Below are 10,395 nucleotides of genomic sequence, written 5' to 3'. Positions count from 1 at the left end.
CACAGGGCGTTTCATTCGGAGTATAGCGCCCACTTTCTCTGGGTTAGCATCGATTCCTCGTTCGGAAACAAGGAAACCGAGTAACTTTCCGCCCGGAACTCCAAACGTGCACTTTGCTGGATTGAGCTTCATATCATATCTTCTGAGGTTGGCAAAGGTTTCAGCGAGGTCAGTCAGTAGGTCGAAACCTTTACGTGACTTGACCATGATGTCATCCATGTACGCTTCCACATTCCGACTGATCTGAGTGAGCAGGCACTTCTGAATCATCCGCATGAATGTGGCTCCGGCATTCTTCAAACCGAATGGCATTGTGACATAACAGAAGCACCCAAACGGGGTGATAAAAGTTGTCTTTATCTCGTCGGGTCCATACAAACGGATCTGGTGGTACCCGGAGTAGGCGTCCAAAAAGGACAAACGCTCACACCCTGCAGTCGAGTCGACTATCTGGTCGATGCGAGGGAGAGGAAAGTGATCTTTCGGGCAGGACCGATTGATATGCTTGAAATCAATGCACATGCGAAGTGAGTCGTCCTTCTTTGGGACCATGACAACATTGGCTAACCACTCGGAGTAGTAAATCTCTCGGATAAACTCAGCTGCCAAAAGCCGAGCCACCTCTTCATAGGCACCTCGGATATGACCACACGACACGTTGTGGGTTGCTTTTATTTTCTGTACGGCGGACCATCGAAGATGCTCTTCGACTGGTTTCACCTTTGGGTCGACTCGCAAATGATGCTCAGCCAGTCCCCTGGGAACACCCGGCATGTCAGAAGGCTTCCATGCAAAGATGTACCAGTTCTCACGGAGGAACTGGATGAGCGCTTCTTCCTATTTGGAGTCGAGTGTGGTTGAAATGTGAGTCGGAGCTGCACTGGGATCTGTCGGGTGAATGTGAATCGACTTTGTTTCACCGGATGACTGGAATGTTGAATCTGTGGCTGGCTTCTTGGCCCGCAACAAGTCACTCAGATCTGCATTTTTTTGGTATTCTTGCAATTCTACCACAGCCATCTGAGCATCGGCGATCTTTGAGCCCTTCTGGAAGCACTCTTCTGCCTTCTTTCAATTACCAGAGATAGTGATCACTCCTTTGGGACCATGCATCTTCAGTTTGAGGTACACGTAACACAGTCAAGCCATAAATCATGCATAAGCTGGCCTGCCCAGAATTGCATGATAAGCATTCTGGGAATCCACTACTTCAAATGTCAACTTTTCTTTGCGGTAATTTTTGGAATCACCGAAAACTACGTCGAGTACAATCTGATCGAGGGATGCAGCCTTCTTACCTGGAATGACCCCATGGAAACTCATATGGCTTTCACTGAGTCTGGACATCGGAATGCCCATTCCCTTCAACGTCTCTGCATACAATATGTTCAGGCCACTGCCACCGTCCATCAGGACCTTTGTCAGTCGAGTGCCTTCGACCACAGGGTCGACCACCAGAGCTTTCCTCCCAGGGGTGGCGATGTGCGCTGGATGGTCAGACTGGTCGAACATAATGGCAGTCTGCGACCACTTCAAGTAACTGGGTGTCATCGGAGCGACCATGTTCACTTCCCTGTTGATGACTTTCAATCGACTTTTGCTCTCAACGTCAGCAAAAATCATCAGAGTGGAATTCACGTGGGGATAACCATCATCATCCTCTCCCTCATCCTCAGCCTTGTCTGCTTCCTTCTCCTTTTCCTTGGGTTGTTTCTCTCAGAACTGCTGGATTAGGAGCCGACACTGCCGAGTGGTGTGCTTCGAGTAAATGAAATTACCTTCTTCATCTTTTTTGGTGTGGATATGGCACGGCAGATCCAACACACCATTTCCATCTTGATCTTTTACTTTCTTGGGGTTCCACGGCCCTTTGGGCTTCCCCTTGAACTTTCCTTGGACCACAGCCAAGGCTTCACCTGGAGCAGCTGGCTCGGCCTTGCGCTTCTGTTTCCGACCGGAGTTTCCTCCTCCGGCCTCGTGGGCGACTGCTTTGTGCTTGCCACTCCGGAGTCGCTCTTCTTCTTCACCATTAGCATACTTGGTGGCAATTTCCATCATCCGAGCCAGAGTCATATTTCCTGTCCGGCCGAATTTCATATTCAACTCCCGATACCTGAAGCCTTCCTTAAAGGCACAAATTGCCTGATGATCCGACACATATTCTACCGTGTGGTGTAGGGTGATCCATCTCTGGATATAATCCCTCAAAGTTTCATTCAGTTTCTGAACACAACACTGTAATTCTGTCAAACCTGTCGGCCGTTTGCAAGTGCCCTCGAATGTTCTGACAAACACTCGGGCGAGATCTTCCCAAGTATAGATGCTGCCAGGGGCTAACTGATTCAGTCATGCTCTAGCCGAACCCTCCAACATCAGAGGAAGGTGTTTCATGGCCACTTCATCATTGCCGCCACCAATCTAGACAACCACTCGGTAGTCTTCAAGCCAAGTGTCAGGCTTGGACTCTTCGGTGAACTTACTGACTCCAGATGCCAACCTGAAGTTGGGGGGAATCACCGCAGCCCTGATAGCTCTGCTGAAGCACTCTGGACCAGAGACATGCACCCTATTGTTGGTTTGCGGATCTCTGTCATGGCCCTCTCGATGAGCTCTATTCGTGTCGACCAAGCCCTGCATGAGAATAGATCTCGCATCAAAGCCTGGCTCCCTGGGGTTGACTGGAATACCTCGTCCGACACTGTGAGGGCGTCTGTCTTCATGTGGCCGAGGCACGTATGACCCACTCCTTGGAGGAGGCGTGGGCACTCGACGGCGATCGTCGCGATTGGCACGGCGATCATACTGCTCTCGGTTTCTGTACTGATCACGCCGATCCCCACGTCCCTCACGCCTCGACGGCGATCTTGGGCTATGGGCCGACTGAACTGTGTGTACGACCACGGATCTGCTATGGATCCTATTCCGTGACTGAGATACGACCGTATTCTGCTCTCCCGCTGCCCGGAGCAAGGCTCTGATCTGCACCAGACCTTGGCCAGCTTCTGATTGGGAAGGTTGGATCGACTCTGCTATCCGGGCAGCAGCTGCTAGATTCTGGATCGGTGTTCAGTATACCTGAGTCGGAGGTGGAAAAAGATGGCGTCGACTGGACTCAGGAGCACGTTGTCGAGCGCGGTCGTCAAGTGTGCGCTGGAGGTTCTCCAGTCGAGTGCGCTTAGCCAAGTTGGCCAAGCGCGCCTGCTCCAAGGCTTGGGCCTCAGGGGTTTCTCCAACTACAGGAGTATGCAATGCATCCATGTTCCGGCGGCGAAGTTCCTCCCTCTGTTGCGAGGAGAGGGGTTCGGGGCGGTATTCCTCGTGAACGCGCGACAGATCACCGTTCCCGTCGCCTCCGTCTTCACGGTTGAAGCCAGGAGGGTTGCGTGGTCTGTTGACCATCAAAACTTCCACCGTCGGGTCTCTACGGAGCTAGTCGACAGATCGAACAGGCCGTAGAGAGTTTCGTCGGGCTCGATCGCCACGACTTGAGGGGTGGCCGATTGGTGGGCCACCGCATGCTTCATCCACCGCTGAAGCCTCGGCCGACCAGTGCGTTTTCTCCGGTGGGTCGTAGGGAGGGGGAAGCTGTTGGAGTCGACTGGTACTGGGTCGATGGTTGCCGCAGGAGGACACCGCGGACGCACGCGCGAAAGTGCGTCGCCCCGCGGGCGAGGAGCGCGTCGGCGTCGAGTGGTACCTCCTGAAGCCAAGCGGAGTCATCGGCGACAAACACGAGCGCGCCGAGATGGATCTCGCGGCCCTCAGCCAAATCTCCGCCTGGAACCATGATGAAGGGGATCAGAAAAATTGCAACTTCTCCAACAAGTCGCTAAGACAACGGCCCCATGGTGGGCGCCAACTGTCGTGGTTCTAAGACTGACAGTAGAATAGGGGGTAGGAATGTAGAGGCAAGATCCTAGCTATGGAGGAGTTGTACACATGAGTTTTATGAGTTCAGGCCCTTCTTGGAGGAAGTAACAGCCCTACGTCTCGGAGCCCGGAGGCGGTCGACTGAATATATGTGTGTGAATTACAGAAAGTGCGAACCCTTGTCCCAGAGGAGGGGGGTGGCTTATATAGAGTACGCCAGGACCCCAGCTCCCCTCCGTTACACAAGGTTCAATGCTCATAAAAGAGGGACGTTACTGGTAACGTCTGCAGTAAAGTGTTGTAAATGCCCATAAAGCTATGGTTTAAGTCCCGACCGTTGTAGAGTGGAGGGTTTCTCATCTTCTGGTGGTCGAGTGTCTTCAAGGTGGTCGAGTGAGCACATCTTCATGGTCGAGTGGATGATGGTTTCTCTTCGACTGCTTCTGATTCTTTGTAGAGATGTCCTTGGGGAGGGTATGTTGGACAGATCCATGACCCTACCCTAGGTACATAGCTTCATCAGCCCCCTCTTTCCTTCTCCTCTCCTCCTCTTTCATTCCCCTCCTAGTTGGACTAGGAAAGGCGGAACCTACTCCTAGTAGGAGTAGGATTCCCCCCTTGGGGCGCACCCTATGAGGTCGCCGGCCCCCTTCCCTTGCTCCTTTATATACGTGGCCAGGGGGCACCCCATAGACACACAAGTTGATTGTTCCAAGCCATGTGCGGTGCCCCCTCCACCATAATCCACCTCGATCATATCGTAGCGGTGCTTAGGAGAAGTCCTGCGTCGGTAGCAACATCATCACCGTCATCATGCCGTCGTGCTAGCAGAACTCTCCCGTGAAGCTTTGTTGGATCCGAGTTCGTGGGACGTCATTGAGCTGAACGTGTGCTGAACTCGGAGGTGTCATGCGTTCGGTACTTGGATCGGTCGGATCATGAAGACGTACGACTACATCAACCGTGTTCTCATAACGCTTCCGCTTACGGTCTACGAGGGTACATGGACGATACTCTCCCCTCTCGTTGCTATGCATCACCATGATCTTGTGTATGCGTAGGAATTTTTTTTGAAATTACTACGTTCACCAACAGTGGCATCCGAGCCAGGTTTATCCGTAGATGTCATATGCACGAGTAGAACACAAAGGAGCTGTGGGCGTGGGTATATACATATTGCTTGCCGTCACTAGTTGATTCTTGATTCAGCGGCATTGTTGGATGAAGCGGCCCAGACCGACATTACGCGTACGCTTATGTGAGACTGGTTCTACCGACGTGCTTCGCACACAGGTGGCTAGTGGGTGTCTGTTTCTCCGGCTTTAGTTGAATCGGATTCAATGAACAGGGTTCTTTCTGAAGATCAAAAAGCAATCACTATACCGCGTTGTGGTTTTTGATGCGTAGGTAAGAACGGTTCTTGCTCAGCCCATAGCAACCACGTAAAACTTGCAACAACAAAGTAGAGGACGTCTAACTTGTTTTTGCAGGGCATGTTGTGATGTGATATGGTCAAGATATGATGCTAAATTTTATTGTATGAGATGATCATGTTTTGTAACACAGTTATCGGCAACTGACAGAAGCCTTATGGTTGTCTCTTTATTGCATAAGATGCAAGCGCCATACAATTGCTTTACTTTATCGCTATGTGATATCAATAGTTGCAAGAGCAATAGTTGGCGAGACGACCATGTGACCACATGTTGATAGAGATCAAGATGATGGAGATCATGGTGTCATGCCGGTGACGATAGAGATCATGACGGTACTTTGGAGATGGGGATCAAAGGTGCAAGATGATCATGGTCATATCATGTCACATATTTTGATTGCATATGTTGTTTATCCTTTATACATCTTATTTTGCTTAGTTCGACGGTAGCATTATAAGATGATCTCTCACTAAATTTCAAGGTATAAGTGTTATCCCTGAGTATGCACCACTGCGACAGTTCTTCGTGCTGAGACACCACGTGATGATCGGGTGTGATAAGCTCTACGTTCACATACAACGGGTGCAAGCCAGTTTTGCACACACGGAATACTCGGGTTAAACTTGACGAGCCTAACATATGCAGACATGGCCTCGGAACACTGGAGACCGAAAGGTCAAGCATGAATCATATAGTAGATATGATCAACATAGTGATGTTCACCATTGAAAACTACTCTATCTCACGTGATGATCGGACATGGTTTAGTTGATTTGGATCACGTGATCATTTAGATGACTAGAGGGATGTCTATCTAAGTGGGAGTTCTTAAGTAATATGATTAATTGAACTTTAACTTATCATGAACTTAGTCCTGATAGTATTTGCATATCTATGTTGTAGATCAATTGCTCGCGTATAGCTTCCCCATTTTATTTATGACATGTTCCTAGAGAAAACTATATTGAAAGATTATAGTAGCAATGATGCAGATTGGATCCATGATCTGAGGATTATCCTCGTTGCTGCACAAAAGAATTATGTCCTTGATGCACAGCTAGGTGACGGACCTATTGCAGGAGCAGATGCAGACGTTATGAACGTTTGGCAAAGCTCGGTATGATGACTACTTGATAGTTTAGTGCACCATGCTTTATGGCTTAGAACCGGGACTTCAAAAACATTTTGAACACCACGGGACATATAAGATGTTCTAAGAGTTGAAATTGGTATTTCATACTCATGCCCGTGTCGAGAGGTATGAGACCTCTGACAAGAACTTTGCCTACAAGATGGAGGAGAATAGCTCAGCTAGTGAGCATGTGCTTAGAATGTAGTACTACAATCACTTGAATCAAGTGGGAGTTAATCTTACAGATAAGATAGTGATTGACAGAGTTCTCTAGTCACTATCACCAAGTTACTAGAACTTCGTGATGAACTATAATATGCAAGGGATAACGGAAACGATTCCCAAGCTCTTTGTGATGCTGAAATCGATGAAGGTAGAAATCAAGAAAAGCATCAAGTGTTGATGATTGACAAGACCACTAGTTTCAAGAAAAGGGCAATGGGAAGAATGGGAACTTCAAGAAGAACTACAAGCAAGTTGCTGCTCAAGTGAAGAAGCCCAAGTCTAGACCTAAGCCTGAGACTAAATGCTTCTACTACAAAGGGACTGGTCACTAGAAGCAGAACTGCCCCAAGTATTTGGCAGATAAGAAGGATGGCAAAGTGAACAAAGGTATATTTGATATACATGTTATTGATGTGTACTTTACTAGTGTTTATAGCAACCCCTTAGTATTTGATACTAGTTCAGTTGCTAAAGATTAGTAACTTGAAACAGGAGTTGCAAAATGAACTGAGACTAGTTAAGGGTGAAGTGACTATGTGTGTTGGAAGTGGTTCCAAGATTGATATGATCATCATTGCACACTCCCTATACTTTCGGGATTAGTGTTGAACCTAGATAAATGTTATTTGTTGTTTGCGTTAAGCATTAATATGATTTGATCATGTTTATTGCAATACGGTTATTCATTTAAAGTCAGAGAATAATTGTTGTTCTATTTACATGAATAAAACCTTCAATGGTCATACACCCAAGGTGAATGGTTTATTGAATCTCGATCGTAGTGATACACATATTCATAATATTGAAGCCAAAAGATGCAAAGTTAATAATGATAGTGCAACTTATTTGTGGCACTGCCGTTTAGGTCATATTGGTGTAAAGCGCATGAAGAAAATCCATGTTGATGGGCTTTTGGGATCACTTGATTATGAATCAGTTGATGCTTGTGAACCATGCCTCATAGGCAAGATGACTAAGACTCCGTTCTCCGGAACAATGGAGCAAGCAACTGACTTATTGGAAATAATACATACTGATGTATGCGATCCGATAAGTATTAAGGCTCGCGGTGGGTATCGTTATTTTCTGACCTTCACAGATGATTTGAGGAGATATGGGTATATATACTTAATGAAACATAAGTCTGAAACATTTGAAAAGTTCAAAGAATGTCAGAGTGAAGTGGAAAATCATCGTAACAAGAAAATAAAGTTTCCACGATCTGATCACGGAGGCGAATATTTGAGTTACGAGTTTGGTCTTCATTTGAAACAATACGGAATAGTTTCGCAACTCACGCCACCTGGAACACCACAACGTAATGGTGTGTCCGAACATCGTAACCGTACTTTATTAGATATGGTACAATCTATGATGTCTCTTACCATTTTACCACTATCGTTTTGGGGTTATGCATTAGAGACAACTACATTCACGTTAAATAGGGCACCATCTAAATCCGTTGAGATGACACCATATGAACTATGGTTTGGCAAGAAACCAAAGTTGTCGTTTCTTAAAGTTTGGGGTTGCGATGCTTATGTGAAAAAGTTTCATCCTGATAAGCTCAAACCCAAATCGGAGAAAAGTGTCTTCATAGGATACCCAAAGGAAACAGTTGGGTACACCTTCTATCACAGATCCGAAGGCAAGACATTCATTGCTAAGAGTGGATCCTTTCTAGAGAATAAGTTTCTCTCAAAAGAAGTGAGTGGGAGGAATGTAGAACTTGATGAGGTAATTGTACCTTCTCCCGAATTGGAAAGTAGTTCATCACAGAAATCAGTTCTTGTGATTTCTACGCCAATTAGTGAGGAAGCTAAATGATGATGATCATGAAACTTCGAATCAAGTTACTACCGAACCTCGTAGGACAACCAGAGTATGGTCTGCACCAGAGTGGTACGGTAATCCTTTCTGGAAGTCATGTTACTAGACCATGACGAACCTACGAACTATGAGGAAGCGATGATGAGCCCAGATCTAAATGGCTTAAGGCCATGAAATCTGAGATGGGATCCATGTATAAAGAACAAAGTATGGACTTTGTTTGACTTGCCCAATGATTGGCAAGCCATAGAAAATAAATGGATCTTCAAGAGGAAGACGGACACTGATAGTAGTATTACTATCTACAAAGCTCGAATTGTCGCAAAAATGTTTTCGACAAGTTCAAGGTGTTGACTACGATGAGATTTTCTCACTCATATCGATGCTTAAAAGTCTGTCCGAATCATGTTGGCAGTTGCCTCATTTTATGAAATCTGGCAAACGGATGTCAAAACTACATTCCTTAATGGATTTCTTCAAGAAGAGTTGTATATGATGCAACTAGAAGGTTTTGTCGATCCTAAAGTTGCTAACAAAGTGAGCAAGCTCCAGCGATCCATCTATGGACTGGTGCAAGCATCTCGGAGTTGGAATATATGCTTTGATAAACTGATCAAAGCATATGGTTCTATACATACTTGCGGTGAAGCATGTATTTACAAGAATGTGAGTGGGAGCACTACAACATTTCTGATAAGTATATGTGAATGACATATTGTTGATCGGAAAGAATGCAGAATTTTCTGGAAAGCATAAAGGAGTTTTTGAAAGGAGTTTTTCAAAGAAAGACCTCGATGAAGCTGCTTACACATTGAGCATCAAGATCTATAGAGATAGATCAAGACGCTTGATAAGTTTTTTAAATGAGTACATACCTTGACAAGATTTTGAAGTAATTCAAAATGGAACAGTCAAAGAAGGAGTTCTTGCCTGTGTTGCAAGGTGTGAAGTTGAGTAAAGACTCAAAACCCGACCACATCAGAAAATAGAAAGAGAATGAAAAGTCATTCCCTATGCCTCAGTCATAGGTTCTATAAAGTATGTTATGTTGTTTACCAGTCCTATTTTACACCTTAGCATGATTCTGGCAAGGGAGTACAATAGTGATCTAGGAGTAGATCACTGGACAGCGGTCAAAATTATCCTTAGAGGACTAAGGAAATATTTATCGGTTATGGAGGTGATAAAAGAGTTCATCGTAAAGAGTTACGTTGATGCAAGCTTTTTACATCAATCTAGATGACTCTAAGTCTCAATCTGGATACATATTGAAAGCGGGATCAATTAGCTAGAGTAGCTTCGTGCAGAGCATTATAGACATAGAAATTTGCGAAATGCATACAGATCTAAATGTTGCAGACTCGTAGACTAAACTTCTCTCACAAGCAAAACATGATCACTCTTTGGGTGTTAATCACATAGCGATGTGAACTAGATTATTGACTCTAGTAAACCCTTTGGGTATTAGTCACATGGAGATGTGAACTAATCACATAAAGATGTGAACTAGATTATTGACTCTAGTGCAAGTGGGAGACTGAAGGAAATATGCCCTAGAGGCAATAATAAAGTTATTATTTATTTCCTTATATCATCATAAATGTTTATTATTCATGCTAGAATTGTATTAACCGGAAACTTAGTACATGTGTGAATACATAGACAAACAAAGTGTCACTAGTATGCCTCTACTTGACTAGCTCGTTGAATCAAAGATGGTTAAGTTTCCTAGCCATATACATGAGTTGTCATTTGATTAACGGGATCACATCATTAGATAATGATGTGATTGACTTGACCCATTCCGTTAGCTTAGCACGATGATCGTTTAGTTTGTTGCTATTGCTTTCTTCATGACTTATACATGTTCCTATGACTATGAGATTATGCAACCCCCGAGTA

Source organism: Triticum dicoccoides, chromosome 6A (assembly GCF_002162155.2).
Source record: "Triticum dicoccoides isolate Atlit2015 ecotype Zavitan chromosome 6A, WEW_v2.0, whole genome shotgun sequence".
Classification (NCBI taxonomy): Eukaryota; Viridiplantae; Streptophyta; class Magnoliopsida; order Poales; family Poaceae; genus Triticum; species Triticum dicoccoides.
The sequence above is the reverse complement of the archived record's forward strand: the minus strand, read 5'-3'. Positions refer to the sequence as shown.